Source organism: Coregonus lavaretus (assembly GCF_964263955.1).
Source record: "Coregonus lavaretus genome assembly, contig: HAP1_SCAFFOLD_752, whole genome shotgun sequence".
Classification (NCBI taxonomy): Eukaryota; Metazoa; Chordata; class Actinopteri; order Salmoniformes; family Salmonidae; genus Coregonus; species Coregonus lavaretus.
Genome location: NW_028158803.1, coordinates 78491 through 95656, shown reverse-complemented (window position 1 = coordinate 95656; position 17166 = coordinate 78491). Strand labels below are relative to the sequence as shown.

The 17166-nt window shown below is 43.6% G+C and overlaps 1 protein-coding gene across 1 annotated transcript in view; it reads left to right on the top strand.

The window, feature by feature from the left end:
• The window catches only part of LOC311123568 (low-density lipoprotein receptor-like), a gene marked incomplete at both ends in the record, with an annotated part of 216636 nt that overhangs the window by 127943 nt on the left and 71527 nt on the right, over positions 1–17166 (top strand). The gene's annotated exons all lie outside the window — the stretch shown is intronic.

Below are 17166 nucleotides of genomic sequence, written 5' to 3'. Positions count from 1 at the left end.
CTTGCAGGGTTTTAGGTCCCCACAAGGATGGAAGAACCCCCCCCCCCAAATAATATTCAAATAATATTATTTGAAATATGTAAAATATTTTCAGCATATAGTTGAGTCTGCCTGCAGTGCCAGATGGATGGTATTTGCCCATTTGAGAATATTTAATTGGTTTTATTGTGCCATGCAAGCTCAATCAAGCATAACTTAAGAATTCAAAACATTTCAAATACTGTTTGAACCCAGGTATGATGTAGTAGGGGTTGGCTGACTAAATGGGGTTTTATACAGTACAGTACACACTGTCCCCATGTGTCTGAGTAGAGAACTAACGCTGGAGGAGACAGGAGGGGTGGGGGGTTGCTAATGGACTGGCAGTAAAAGGGAAATAGGGACAGTTTGTGTGTGTGTGTTTGGTGTCCCGCTATCCCACGCCAGACTACAGGGCTGGAGGGAGATGAGGGAGGGATGGGTCAGTAGAGAAAGATGTCATTAAAACGATGACCCTGTCAAGGAGAATGAGCTCCCTGGGGGGTTGGTGGGGTGAAGGGGGGTTTGGGGGAGGCAGCAGGGCAGCCACCTATGGGGGTTAGGCCATAGAGGGAGAGACGTGAGGGGAGGCAGGGGTATTGCTGTCTGAATCTTTAATAAATCAATGCAGGTCAGATCTTAGAGCCGAATGTCACTCAGATGGCCTATTTTGATCGTGTGAGTGTGTGTGTTCACGTGTGTGTGCGTTGTGGGTGCATTTCTCACCTCTAATGAGAAGTGGCTGAGCGGAATGATGTGACCTAATTTGTCCCAGGAACACCAACAACTACCTGGCCTGTGATTTGGTAGAATACCCCTACACACACACACACACATTACTGTAATACACTTCCATTCTTTCACCTTCAACTAGATCCATTGTTATTGTCTGAGCTTTACTGATCAACAGAGCATTTGCAGTCAGAGGGACTGGGTTTGATAGCCCTTCATACAGTAGATATGGCTGATGTAACCCTCCACACGTCTTCCTCCTCCTCCATATCTGCCTTCCCACCACCATAACAATGGGCCTTATTACCAGGCTGTGAAGCTAACGCATGCTGGCGAACAGATCTCTGTCTCTATGATCTGTTCGTTTACATATTCAGACCCTAAACAACAATCACCACGTGTGTGTTGTGAGTTTGAGCCCTCCAGGCAAATGGCATCAAAAAACGGAGAGAGGAAAAATGTGTGCTGTGTACGAGAAAATTAAAAAAATATGATTATGTTGTAGCCAGCGGGGCAATTGCTGGAGATCAATTCCTATTGATTAAGTTTGGATGGAAATGTGGCGTTGTGGCGTGGAGCTGGAGTGTGTTTGGCGTATCAAGGGAAGAGAGACGGACGCGAGGTGAAAGCTGCTGAACTGTTACTTTAGGGCCTAATGCGATCACAGCTCAGTGCAGAGCTAGCAAGCTTCACATAATGAGACAGGCTTTAATGGCTGTGATTTCTACTGATAACACTGTAGCCTACAGTCTCTACGCCGCTCATGCGTTTGATTGAAGAATGGAAATGACAGAATGAGAGAAATCGAGAGGCTGAGCAAGATAGAGATGGAGAGATGCATAGAGGAGGAAAGTGGTTGAACAGATAGAGATTGAGAGAGAGAGAGAGAGAGAGAGAGAGAGAGAGAGAGATAAATCCCATCTGTAGATTCGCATAAAACAAGCAATTTAGACTAGAGTATTACAATCTTTTTTTTTTTTTTTTTGGTGCCCTACATCTCTCTTTTTCCTTTCTGATGATTTCATCCTGGCAGTCAGTAAGCTTCTTTGTCTCCCTGCTCCCTGCCTGTAAGCCCTTGCTTATGTAAGCCAGGGCCGCTATATGTGACAGGATTTGGGAGGTCTTGAGCTGTGGCATGTCGCTGACGCACGCAGGTCCTGTCTGGGAAAAACATGGCTTCTCAGAATGAATGACATGGAGTATAACAACAGGATAAATACGAGTTTCAGTCAAAGGCAATGCCTTCTGCCAACAATACTGATGCCAAACTGAAACCAGTTGAATTATTTTCGTTTTGTGGCTACCTTATCCAGCAGGCTATTGGTTATAAGCAGGGACGGCCTGTTCAATAGGGCGATATGGGCGACGCACTGCCAAACGGGAAAAGGAAGGGATTTTTTTTCTAATCAATTATATCACGGCAACAGTAGTTATCAGTGTTCACGTCTGATCTGCCAGCCACTAAATGTCAAATCAGGCTAAAGTCGTGCTTCAAATGGCCCCGCCCGTTTTTGGGGCGATTTCAGTCAAGTTGAAAATCGCCCAGAAGTCTCTCATAGCCTGTCATGTAAAATCTATTTTTTTCAAATTTCAAAGCTTTCAATACATTCTCTATGGGTGTCTGTGGGCTTGCACTTACGCGCTTTCGTCATACGTGATGTAACCATGAACGTAACTAAGACAATAGCGGCTAGCAGCGTCTCTGTTGCGACCTGCAGTGTGGCGTTATTTTATGTTTTTAATTTGTAGACTTAGTTTACAAACATTCTGCCAACCATGGATTTCCAGTGGTTGGTTTTGGACTGATCTTGTTGATCGTGTACATACCCGCTACGAACGGACTAAATAATGAAAACGCTGCTGGCAGCGGAATCCCAATACAGCTGGGAGACTTGGCTGGATGACAGAGTCCCGGACAGAGAAGTGGAGCCGGCCGGCTTCACCCTGGTCAGAGCGGACCGCGATCCTGGTAAGAGAGCGACTCTGTACCTCGACATTGAACTGCTTTCTGTGTCATTGCGACCTTACTATCTGCCCCGTGAGTTCCCCCAATTGTTTGTTACCGTTGTGTACTGTTGATAATCACAAGTTTACTGGAGAACTGAGACCAAGTAGAGACTTTGGACAGGGTGGATATGGTATAATAAAGGCAGTTTATTCAGAGGTAAAGATATCTGGAATCGCGTGCACGGACTCGTTCGTCAAACTCTTAGGGAGAAGAGAGCCCCGAAAACATTGTGTGCAGACATTTTATACAATAAATGATGTAGGTTGAATCTAGTAGTTCTGATCTTCTGATTGGTCCTGATGAGTTGGGCGAGGGCCCCTCCACTGTTGCATTGGCTCTGAGTCGGTTTCTCTGTCTTCAAATGTTCAGCCTAAAGAGAGGGGATTTTTGTGTGTGTGTGTGTGTGTGTTTAACAGTGATGATGATGTGTGTGTGTGTGTGTTATCAGTGATGATGTGTGTGTGTGTGTGTGTGTGTGTGTCCTCAGAGCAAGAACTCGTGAGTTGGAAGAACTGAGAGACCTATGGCGTGGGTGTTGTCCTTGGCCACCTGCTGACAAGGCTGACAAGATAGGACTCTTTTGTCCATTGTTATAGGATAGGAACAGCATTGATTGAAAACAAACGCCCAACACAAAATGGGTCATGCACAAGATTTTAGTCAGACCAAGCTATAACATTATATATTTACTACGACAGTACATTCAACCAAAAGCTAATATAACAAAGGCATCAGAGATTATTTATAATCTGTCACAGAAACTGGAATCCATCTCCCCAGATCAGTCAATAAATGCTTCTGGTATTGACTTATATGCTGCCCCTGTCTTCATGTTGTTGCTGGACATATCTTTTTTAAAATGTGTGTAGGTCACCTAAATCATCAGAAAAATTGCCCCTCCTGAGAATTTTTTCAGGAGCCGCCACTGGACCTGACAGGTGTGGCATATCAAGAAGCTGACTAAACAGCATGATAATTACATGCATTGAACTGCATCCATCTATTCTGCCAACAATGCCTTAGTGTACGTAATGGAACATTGAATCACATATAACTTATTTTGTAAAACCTCTTATAAATGGATTTTGTAGCATAAACTGGAAATTTGATATTTTTGACTGATATGATTGTCTGTTTGTTTCTTATCTGCAAAGTAGTTAAAACACTGTCAGTTCCACTTTAAACTAGGTCACTGGTTACTTTGTGTGCTGAAAGTGAAACCTTATATGTCATGAGCAAATAGGAACAGGATACATACCACGGTATTACCATTTTAGTACACAAAGGGGCTGCTAAAAACACAAACAATTATCAGAATGCTAACAAAGTTAGCACCATCTAATAGTACATTTCAATAGAGGCTGCTAGCTAAATATGCTAACAAGCGCAAACGAAAATAAAAACATTGCATAGACAGGCAATCCAGCTCATAAAGTTATACAAGTATTGGTCGTAGCTACCGAATATCATTTTTGGGGAGTTTGGACATTTGCAAGCAAATGTGAACGAGAGACATTGTGCAAATTAACAAAAGTTTTGAGCAGGCTTGTCTGAAGAACAGGACAGACTCTGGAGCAGTATGTATACACACTGTGTCTGTGTGGAGTCTGGAGTCGCTAGGGCAACGGGCATGCCTGCTCTGCTCGGAGAAGAGGGGGGAGTTACACAAAGTTTACACAAAGATAGCAGCAGTTACAGCTGTACAGATAACTCATCCAAAGTATTTTGACTTCTCAAACACGGCAGAAAGCTAACACTGTATGATGCCCCATCTCCTCATTAATTCAGCCACTTACTTAGCTAACTAGCAAGTTAAACCAAATACACAGCTGGACTCACCAGCTCCCGCTTTCTCCCGTTGTGCTATTTACAAACAAATACTTGACTGGCTCAACTATTCTGGGGAACTACGGTAAGCTTCATAATGTAAAATAATGTAACAGGTGAAATGAAGAACGCCATCTGCCTTTTCTCCTAACATATTGCACAAGTTGACTGCAGGTATTAACTTAAAAAGTAGCTACAAATATTCACATTTATTGAACAGGTTTTGACAGTATTAATAGTATTGAAAAACCATCCTGTGGCTTTTTCCAAATACCCCGGTATACGACATATACGGTATACCGCCCAAGCCTAGAAGGGACTGGTTCAGTGGGACACGTCCCATTCTACTCCACACACCCTATCCCTTCAACATCTCGCTCTTTATGTTCTCCCCCTAAAAGTGAAGTCTTGAACAACAACAATGAGAAAGAAAGAACGAATGAAAGAAAAGAGAGAAAAAAAAGTGTAAGGCGGGGTCGATGTCTGTCTGATTTCTAAGAGTCAGCACACACACAGGCACAGGGGAAGGAGATTAACCTTTGTGAAGCAGCTGTAGAAAGCTGTAGCGCTGACGAGCTAGCATTAGTGTGGCTTTCTCAAAGCGCCTTACCGTCTTGCCTTCCTGTTATCTGGGCCAGGCCTTTGAAATACGCACCAGGCTCACAGATAAATCTGTCTGACTGTCACCAGATGTGTTTGTTCTGTTTTCAGGTTTTTATTTTGTTTTTAAGATGGGTTTATATTCCTGAAACATGGGTGGGAGGAAGGCGAGCTTAGATAACGCTTTAAGACCCTCTTAGCATGTCTTATTTGAGAGTTGCGTGTTTTTGCTCAGTCCCATGTTTCTTGTACATCTTGGGAATTGAATTGGTACTGGAAACACACTCAGAGAGCAAAGGCTTGGGACACTAGTCTCTCATATTGAGGTATAGAGAGAGGGTCAGTGTCAACACGCTAACTCTCCTTTGAGATTGGCTCATTTGTACCCTAAGGCTTGGGTTTCCTCTGTTCAGAAGGGGAAGCTCAGAAATGGGAACTGGAGGTTGCTTTTAAGTGTGGCTGGCTGAATCCTGCTCTAGGCTGAGGGGCGTTTGATGATCTCCGACTCTCTGCAGGCGTCCACTCTGTATAGGGCCCCTTACATCTCTTGCCTTTTGTAGTCCATCCACCCATACTCTATACATCACCCTGGACTGTATACTATTGTATAGAGGACAGGGGCTAGTGCTTTTAGCCGTATTACATTTACATTTTAGTCATTTAGCAGACTCTTATCCATACATTTTGGCCCCCCGTGGGAAACGAACCCACAACCCTGGCGTTGCAAGTGCCATGCTCTACCAACTGAGCTACATGGGACTGCGTTGCACTGTGTTGAGGTATTTCACTGCTCTTACCACCATTAATCTCACATCCCACTCATCATTCAGGAGCTAGACAGGTCTTTCATCTTCTGAACAGACGCCTTTCATACTGTGCCACTTTTCTCTCCCCGTCCCCCTTTCATAGACACACGCACAAGTGCACGTAGGCAGGAACGCACGCACGCACACACTGGTCAGTTAATCCCTCAGTAACACTGCACTCATATTCAATGTTCCTGGGAGAAAGCAAGGCAAATCACAACTCCTTGAGGGAAAATAAATAAATAAGCGGTGTCATTTTTAAGTAGCTTTCATTTCACCAGTTGATACTTGATTCACTTTACATGTGTATGAACTTATTATTAATGAATTAAATGTATCGATCGTTTGTTTGCATACACTTGTTACTTTCATTTTACTTTCATTTAAGTAATGAAAGTGATAAAAATACCAATCATTAAGAATAATCATAATTTTTAAGGTGATACTACAGTGTATTGGTAATGGTGATGTGGTTGCAGCAAACATAAACCAACATAAATCTAAAAATAAAATATGAAGCACTGTTTTATTGCATTGCAGTTTATGGAGTGTTGTAGCATTTAGACATACTAAATATACGTTTAAGTAACATGTAATTTATCCTTTTGATTAACAGTAATGTAAAATTAGTTTGTCTTTGGAATAACAAGTTTAGACCTAAACACTCCACTGTTGACCAAAGTTTTGGTTTCATTCATTCCCACACAATTCCCAATATCTGCAAAGGTTTTATTATGAGTGAAAGGCTGTGGTCTGTGCCCTGCCAGACAAAACCCAGCAGACACTCTTGCTCCCTCAGGAACAGATAATTCCTCTTAAAATCATACATTTGAGTGTCCCTATCCTGGACGATCTTTTGGCCCATCTCCACCCACCACACCAGGAAGTTACTAGGCTCAGCATTGGCTAGCGTAGACTGAGAGAGGCTGCTTGCATGCCCATCTCTGCCAGTTCTTCCTCCAGGAGGGCAATGTTCTGCTCTTTGCTGACCACGTCACCCTCCTTATCTACTAATCTAATGGCCTCCTCTTCTTTCACTCTCAACTCCTCCTGGAACTCCTCAAAACTGGCTCTGATCTAGACTTTGATCTGATCTGAGTAACTCTTTGCTTTAGTGATTTCAATTTTTTGCCTCTCATTTCACTTTTTTTCCATCCATCCTGTTGTTAAGGTGAACTAAAACTGTAGTTAGCTCTGTCTTCAGATCCCCGCTGGGCCTCGTTTACAGGTTTGAAAGTGGTCTTTCCCCTCACAAATTAAACCGATGAGCTCATTGTCCATCTCACAAAAGAGCTTCAGAGATTCTCCATGTTCACGACACTCATCTCCACTCCTTTTTTCCTCTCTTGCCCCTCTTTGTTCTTCCAGTTTCAGCTGGTCTGCCATATTCCTCATCAGCCTGCTGATGGGAGCTCTGCACTAAGGGCAGCGTTCAAGCTTCGTTCAAGGCATCTTTTGCAGAAGGTGTGCTGGCAGCTGAGAATCACAGGCTGAGTGAAGATCTCTGTTCAGATGGAACAGTGCAGGTGATCCGTCAGAGTTGGGAAAGCCCTACTGGAGTATGTACGTCCTCACCGAAAGTCAGGAAAGAGAAAACCTGATCTGCATTTGTCTTGTTAAAAGGGTGTGGCACTGTGAATCCCCAGCGTCGTTCAGCTAAGTACAAGAAACACAACATTGTTTGTTGTTGTCAGCATGAGAACTGTTGTGACCAGGAAACGTACAGGTGTACAATCTTAATTTGACCTGTATTGTCACAACAAAATAATCCTGCAGCAACAGGGTTTAAAATGTTTAGTCCATAATGTTGCTTGATCTGAGTTTAGGCTTCAACGAAAGAGTGATCAAAGATCCTACATCTGTAGAAACTTGAACATTGAATGATTAAAATGATAACAAGCTATAGTGGCACTGCTTTCTTGCGTTGTCACTCAGGGAGCAAAGTTTGGCAAGTAGACTTACTGAATAGAACCCTGAAGTTAAAAAGGGAGTGGCTCTGTATCAAAAGGGAGTGGCTCTCTTTATGCCACATCTCAAGATGGTGGACAGATCCTTCCATCTGGTAATGGCCCTGGCTCATCTTATCACAGTGAGCACATAAAGGATTGTCTACCTCAGCCCTTCAATACAGCTTATCAAGACCTATTATCAACATTATATAGGTCATAGGGTGCTATTTCGGATGCAGCGTTAGGCTAACATAGACAGGGTAATCACACCAAACAAGGTTCAATGTTTCCCCTTCATTAATTATTGTAGTGTTGTAGCTATGCATTACACTGTCTCCTTCCCTGTGATGGTGAGAACACATTGTGAGGGATAAATGTAGTGTGGAAATTGAACGACTCCGAGGTTCCTGACCTTCACCTGTTTCCTCTGCTCCTCCGTCGCTTCTTCCCAATTTACATTCCTGTGTTGTTACGGTGATGTGGTGGATCCCTGAGAGGCGTTGTGGGGGCTCTGTAAACATCCCAGGTCACCTGAGTCAATCGGTAATCATGGTGGCCCCTGGAGCGTATCATTGGGAGAATGCCAGTGGCTCTGAGAGGAGCTTCCTGTCTTCTCTCAGGTGATCAGGGGATGGGGGTGGACCAACAGGATAATTAATAGGAATCACAGCGGGAATGGGAAAAATAACACCTGTTCTGGTTGGTCTGAGACAGGGCTGTGTGATGTTCGTGTGTGAGTGCATACTTGCGTGTATTACTTGTTTGTGGATATATTCTATGTATTCAGCACATGGATTCACACCCTTTACAGTGAGTTAAAGGTATTCTATATGGATGGCGTTCTCATGTATATGTGTATTTATTTGTGTCAGCAACTCTGTCCACATTCGAGGGGGAATGTGTGTGTATGCATAATTGTTTGCATTTGTGTATGTGTGCGTGTGGTGTTTGTTTGTGTATGCGCGTGTGTGTGTTTGCTACTTCTGTGTGGCACAGGGGATCTTGTTGCAGAAGTCATAAATCAACAAATCCTTGAGGCAGCTGTGGAGAATGGGCCAAATTACTGTGTGCCACAACACACACACACACACACACACACAACACAGCACTGGGAGATTAATGAACAAAAATCAACTGCACAGAAGCCCCTCAGAATGCCACCACACCACATGGCACTGCCAGCCCAATCACTGGAGACACTAAACTCACAGCAATTCAACAACATCTGTCAGTCCTTCAAGCTAACATTTCCCTTTCTTGGGATAATGAAAAGCATATTGTGTTGGGCTACAATGGTAAAACCCTCACTTAAAGCAGTTTGAAGGTGGGTGGGGGAGGTAATGAGAAATTCCTACTATTCTTTCCATGGATTATTTGCTCTTTTGTCCTTGAGATAAGAAAGGATGAGAGGGAGGTATAGAGAGGGGGGGGGAGAGATTGTGGGTGATTGATATGTCTGCGGTTGCTCTGTTTCCTTAGTCCCCCTCCTCACCCCATTGGAGTGTTCTCCCACCCCTATACATCCTTAGGCATCCTACTACCCACTCTCCCCACTCTCTGTACCCGTATATGTACCTCCGATCTGGGGATGAGGAGCGAGTGATGAGGTTGATAGGGGAGCCTAGAGCAGAGACACAGTAGTCATTTCTCTGGAAGAAGGGATGAGGTGGTAGTGATGGATGTAGAAAGGGGCCTCCCTGCTAAAGACAGGCCATGTTATCAGGTGTGCTGTTTGCACGGGAGCGTGCGTGTGCGTGTATGTGTACGTACACTATATATAGAAAGGTAAGTGGACACCCCTTCAAATTAGTGGGTTCGGCTATTTCAGCCACACCCGTTGCTGACACGTGTATAGAATCGAACACACAGCCATGCAATCAACATAGACAAACATTGGCAGTAGAATGGCCTTACTGAGCTCAGTGACTTTCAATGTGGCACCGTCATAGGATGCCACTAGGGGTGTAACGATTCGTTTTAACAACGATTCGATTTGTATCACGATTCGTGGTTGTCGATACGATTCAAGGACGATATTGGTTCATTTAGAACGATACGATCCGAAACGATTCAGTGACTTGAAATCGATTCAGTAACCTTTTAGCCAAAAATTCAACCAGTGTGACTGAAATAAATACCTGGTAACCAGTTGCATTTTAATGGCTGGCAATAGTCTTGATATTTTTAACAGTGTTTCATGCCTCCATGCAGACCATCTGGTATTATGAAACTTACCCAGTTCCACAAAGGAGATCCCATTTTCTTCACATAGCTTTATTCAGTGCAGCAGTTTTTTTTGCTCCACCTTTTTGTAAATAAAACTGCAGCAGCTTGACCACAGAGCGATGAAATGTCTCACAGTAAGGAACGTTGCGATCAGCTGATTTCGCGCAATTCTCCAGTGTGTGTGCGGTGCACAGAATGTGCACAAGGGAGTCTCCAACCGCAGCATGTTGCCAGTTTTGGCACAACGCCGTTGTAGATACCTACGTTGACAGCAGCCCCGTCTGTGCACACAGCGACCAACTTTGTTGTCCAGTCATCCAAGCCTGTGTCCTGGAAAAGTCTCACAAGTCCGTCTGTTATGGCCTGTGCGGTTCGGTCAGCACCCAATTCAATCAGTCCAATAAAGTCCGAAGTAAACTCTCCGTTGCTGGACACAGACACAATGTAAACTATTTCCTGCTCAGTTTTTGTGATGTCCTCAGATCCATCAAAAAGCATTCAGTAAAGGAACATCCTCAGAATAGGAAGACATGGGACGTGCGTGTTTAGCTTTATGGAAAGAGAAAAATATTAAACAGAGCTTGCCGCTGTTCTTCATTCAGCTTGTCTCGCCATCTGGCAAGTGGGCGACTGGACATTTATTCTCGGCTAGCTTTTAGCAATGGCTTGCGCCACATTCGTGTGCTCCTTGCTCTTTTCATGTTTGTCAAATAAAGGATGGTTGAAATTCTTTGAGCCTTTATAAAATGCACCTGTTTTGTCTGCTAGATGTGGATTTGAGCAGCAAATCTTGCACCACATTTCAGTGCGCTCATCGTTAGCTTCAAGCCACTGCACATCTTGGAGCCACTTTTCCGAAAAAAGTATTTTCTTTGGCTCTGGCTCCAGTTGGCGTTTCTTTGTAGGTGGCGAAACGCCAAAGAAGCTGCTTAATGTCTGTTGCTTTTTGGACATCCCTGACAGTAGTTGACAAGCAACATGTCATGTGTAAGGTTAGATGAGAAGATCGGTCAAGTACGCAAAGGCGCGTAGTAACACAAGTGGCATTACGCATTCCTGATTTTTGTCGCGCTTGCGTATCTGCGTACCAGTTATGTGCACCCCTGCATATAAAGTCTGACGTGCTTAAATCCAATGGGTTATTTCCTAGTATCGATACAATCGATTTATTACATTTTAAAACGATGTTAGATCGATATATGTTGTCCAAAAGGCCAACTCGCCGAGCACAGATCGATGTAGTTGGATCATATATAAATCGATACATCGATGTAGTAGATGGATCGTTACACCCCTAGATGCCACCTTTCCAACAAGTCAGTTTGTAAAATGTCTGACCTGCTAGAGCTGCCCCGGTCAACTGTAAATGCTGTTATTATGAAGTGGAAACTTCTAGGAGCAACAACGGCTCAGCCGCGACGTGGTAGGCCACATAACTTCACAGAACGGGACCGCCGAGTGCTGAAGTATGTAGCGCATTAAAATTGTCTGTCCTCGGTTGCAACACTCACTACCAAGTTCCAAACTGCCTCTGGAAGCAATGTCAGCACAATAACTGTTTGTCGGGAGCTTCATGAAATGGGTTTCCGTGGCAGAGCAGCCGCACACAAGCCTAAGATCACCATGCTCAATGCCAAGTGTCGGCTGGAGTGGTGTAAAGCTTGCCGCCATTGGACTCTGGAGCAGTGGAAACAAGTTCTCTGGAGTGCTGAATCATGCTTTACCATCTGGCAGTCTGACGGACAAATCTGGGTTTGGGGGATGCCAGGAGAACGCTACCTGCCCCAATGCATAGTGCCAACTGTAAAGGAATCGTTGGTGGAGGAAGAATAATGGTCTGGGGCTGTTTTTCATGGTTCGGGCTAGGCCCCTTAGTTCAAGTGAAGGGAAATCTTCACACTACAGCATACATTCTAGATGGTTCTGTGCTTCCAACTTTGTGGCAACAGTTTGGGGAAGGGCCTTTCCTGTTTCAGCATGACAATGCCCCCGTGCACAAAGCGAGGTCCATACAGAAATGGTTTGTCGAGATCGGTGTGGAAGAACTTGACTGGCCAGCACAGAGTCCTGACCTCAACCCCATCGAACACCTTTGGGATGAATTGGAATGCCGACTGCAAGCCAGGCCTAATCGCCAAACATCAGTGCCTGACCTCACTAATGCTCTTGTGACTGAATGGAAGCAAGTCCCCATAGCAATGTTCTAACTTCTAGTGGAAAGCCTTCCCAGAAGAGTGGAGGCTGTTATAGCAGCAACGTGGGGACCAACTCCATATTAATGCTCATGATTTTGGAATGAGATATTCAATGAGTGTCCACATACTTTTGGTCATGTAGTGTAAGTGTGGAGTGGGAGACTGGCTGGGGAGATGGAATCCCAGAAAACATAATAGGAGCTTGGGATGGGATTTGTGTTCAGCGGCACACTCGCACGAAATTGCGAACACACGCCCACACACACCAAGAGGGAATTTGTTGAGTCTACAGGGATGTCTAATTCCATTACACAGGACCTCTGTGGATGTAGCTTCCTCCTCTGCAATCCTCACAGTTTTCTTTTTAACTGCTTGGCTTTTTTTATTTGTATCTCCTCTCCACCTTCAAGGCATTATCAAAATGGTATTTCTCTCTCAGACTCCTGTGAATGGTCAAAATAAAATGTGGGTGTTTTTGTTATAGCCATCACCAAAATACTTCTACTTCGAGTCCCATGATAATGTAGGCTCTTGTCCTCATCCCATTAGAAGATTTTGGTAGGACTTTAAGGTACTTCCCCATTGTGTTGCAAAAATGTATGTAGTTCTGTCCTTGAGCTGTTCTTGTCTATTAACGTTCTGTATTGGGTCGTTCCATGAAATGAGTACCTTTTGCGCCCCTTTGATATTTTAAGTAGAAATTGTGAACCAATATTGAATTGTAAAAGCCTGTTATATTAAATTAAGTGCCTTTTAATATAGAACACATGGAGAATTTGATCATTTAAAATTCAAAATGTTGACATGTCCCTCCGTCAACCCTGTGTCACTAGGAAGATTTTAACCCATTTAAAGTTTCACTATCATTGTAAAGCCCTAGTTATTTTGTTGTCATTTCTGAAGATTATTATTTATTTATTACATGTGATTAGTGATTCATTTCCGTCTTTCCCTCATTTGAAGGTCAACCCTGTTACGTGAACTGAACTCTCGTTTTAATATGGTGAAACGATTCCTTTAAAAAAATTGTTTATAAAGAATCATAGAGTAAAGGTGGGTGAGGCGTCTTTTTGGCAATTAGCTGGTGTTTTGTTGTGTAAAACTGAGTCGAGCATAACACGTCAACCCTGTTAACCATAGATAGACAGGCTAGAAATGTTTTAACAATTTCAATATTTTTTAAGCTTGCATTCAATTCCCACTCCCTGTGGCTTCCATTCCCCCTGTCACAAGGCGATTTATGGCTGATTTAAAAAGAAACCCTGTTACTGTTGACCCTGTTACTTTATTTGGCACTTAATAGGCACTTACAGCAGCCATTTTGTAATTTCACATCTTGAGATGGGAAAACTTTTTTTATGTGCTCTTTATGACAGAATCAAAATTATTTTTTTACGAAGTTACACTTCTCAAAAAGCACCGAATTGGTGGAACGAACCTATTATGTCACGAACCTGTTTTATGTGGACCCCAGGAAGAGTAGCTGCTGCTTTCGCAACAGCTGATGGGGATCCTAATATAATACCAAATACCAAATGTATTAGGATGTGTATCAGAAGTTGTTTGTGACTTCTCTGTACTTTCCATCATGTCAGGCAGTAAAATAGCAGGTAATGACGTGAGTGCTGTCAGGTGTAATAGTCCTTCTCCTACACGTTTCGCTTCACTACACTATGTTCCTGTTGTGTTATGAGTCCCTATCGGGGCATCATTCATATGCAGTGATTTGAGCCCCCAGTCTGTCCACCCAAGGTAGGCTACATCACATAAACAACAGGCTAACAAGCCTCTAGTCTACTCAGCCAGACTGGGCTAGGCCCGTAGCAACTCTCACACTCCACTACATTGATTCTGACTAGTGCTACAGTACAGCAACCTACATTAGATGTAGTCACTGTAGTGGAATGTTTTGGGCTAAAATCTTTAGGCTAACTAGCCTCTCCCCAACCAGGCAAGGCCAGACCCCTAGCGATCCCCCTCACACTCCACTGCAGTGTTTCTGACTAGACTAGCACTCCACTGACTTACATTTTAGGCTAGTGTCGTCCCGAGGGCACAACACTGTTTAAACCAAGGCCTGTAAATGAGGAAGAGAACAGGACAGTTACAGGCTTACTCTCTCATTTGTTAGTCCCGGTGTGTGTTGTTCATCAGGCTAGTGGAGCGGGGCATTGTTCTCTCTCTCGCATGAGGCGAGTGCTTTCTCTTGTTCAGGGCTCTCCCTGTCGAGAAGAAGGAGCTTTAGCCCTCCCTGTGACACGCTCAAGCGCTCCAATTTTCCCCGGGCTGCTCCGCTCTGCTCGGAGAGAGAATAGGTAAGATGGGTCATCTAACAACACAGTCTGTCCTTGCTGCAATCTCTGGGCACTGAGACAAATAGACAGATTTGGGAAGGTATTTGTAAAGTGGGGGTATATGAACTGAAGCTTGCATCTGGCCACTTTTTGTGTAGTTTGCTTATTAGGTAGTGGACCTGATTGTAAACCCGACCTTGAGGCTTTCATCATTTGTGACCGACCGCCTTGATTTGGTCTTGTGTAGCAAAATTTGAATATTGGATAAAAGCAGAGACACAGAGCTACAAAATGGTATATCATCCACTGCATTTGAGGAACAATGGGAAAGTAATTCTGCTTTGAAAGTTGATAAACTTGTAACATCACTTTTGAGATAATGGCCTTTGAATGTTTTGGTACCTACTGGAGAGCCCTTCGTTGTCTACACCCATTCAGCATCGTTCACACCCTCTTAAGCTTTAGCCCCATCCATCTCTTTAAGGGTTGATATGAGCGTTCTGTCCTAACAACAGCAGTCAAGCATCCAAGCTAACTGGCTAATGATAGCTAGCTACTTCCAGATACAAATGAGAAAACATCTCACTACCATTTTACTCACCCTAGCAGAGCTGGTTAGGCTGTTTTTATGTTACCAGAGCGTTGGTGACTGCAACTGTGCTGCTGGCAACAATTTACGCTTTAATTCCAACGTTTACTGACACCGGCCATATTCAACGGGTGTTGAACGTTCATAAATTTGTCAGTTATTCTGCGCTCTGGCACACTCAGACGAGAGTACTCTGACATCGGAATAGATAGCCAGAGCTAATTTACCAGCTAGGTCTATCAACAGTTGTCGCAGTGACATTCTATTGAAATGGTTACTTGCATAGTGGAGTCTTTTGTTAAGACATGTAGCTAGTGTCGTAGTAAATATAAAATGTTATAACGTGAAGAGGGGGATTTGTCATGTGTCTGATACTAACAGCGTACTGTTCTGTGTCATGTGTCTGATACTGTTGTGTTAGTTGTCTGTGCATAACATTTTAGTAGCGAACAATGGACAGAGGACCATATCTTGTCACCAGGTGGCCAAGGACAACACCCACGCCACAGGCCACAATCACTTGTTGCTCCCCACGAGTTTCCCTTGAGACACACACACACACACACACACACACACACATCTCACTGTGGACGCACACTCATTCTCAACTCCCCTGTCTACTGGTCGGGTGCCAAGGGCAGAGGACTCTGCCGTGCACCAATGGGGCTTCTGCTCTGGACAGAGCAGGCCCGCCTCCTACGCCTCGGGAACCAATCAAGGGACTAGAAGAAGGACCCCTTCCTTTATGTTACATTGTATAAAATAATGCTGTAACTCTGTTTATCCATCCTTTCTGAACTGTCTCCTTAAGAGGCAATTGGTTGGGTCCATGCATGTAGCTTGAACAGTACCAGCTATCTCTGTTTTAATAAACTGCCTTTTGCTTAAGCAAATTCCTCTCTGTCTAGTGTCGTTGGTTTTGTACTTCCTCTCCAATTATGTGTTCACCAACACTAGCTAGCTAGGTAAACAATGAACCATAATCCCAACTCATGATGTTACTACCCTGCATGAATCTGCAGGTAGCTAACCAACCAGGTTCAATGTTAGCTAGCTGACATTAGGCTATAGCTAGCAAAGCAAATGGCTCTGAGATACGAATAATAAAATCATACACGTAACGTTAGCTAGTGAGCCAGCCAGCTAACGTTAGCTAGCTAGCTAACAGTACACTTAAACTTGAAATGAAAAAAGCTTTCTGTCAAAATTAGAAACGTGTAATATCTGAAAATGTAGCTAGCTAGACTATCTTACCTGTGCTCTGAAATCAGAGTAGATAGCCAGAGTGAATTTACCAGCTACATCTATCAACAGTTGTTGCAGTGACATTCTATTGAAATGGTTACTTGCATAGTGGAGTCTTTTGTTAAGACATGTAGCTAGCTAGCTAAACAATGAACCATAATCCCAACTCATGACGTTACTACCCTGCATGAATCTGCGGGTAGCTAACCAACCAGGTTCAGTGTTAGCTAGCTAATATTAATCTATAACTAGCAAAGCAAATGGCTCTGAGATACAAATAATAAGATCATACATGTAACGTTAGCTAGTGAGCCAACCAGCTAACGTTAGCTAGCTAGCTAACAGTACACTTAAACTTGAAATGAAAAAAGCTTTCTGTCAAAATTAGAAATGTGTAATATCTGAGAATGTAGCTAGCTAGACTATCTTACACGTATACATCATGGATGGACGCTTCTCCCTTTCACGGATGCCATGGTTGCCCTTAGTTTGAAGATGTAATCCGGAGACAGGTGTTTTCTCCATCTCCTTAGCTATCATACTCTAATTCCACTGATTTCAAACTCGGTCCTCCAGAAAGTGGAGAGCAACACTCATGCAGTTCTACTACGCAATATATCTTTTTTAAAGCCGCGTTAGACAGGATTACCTACACATACTGAACAGCTCAAATAGAC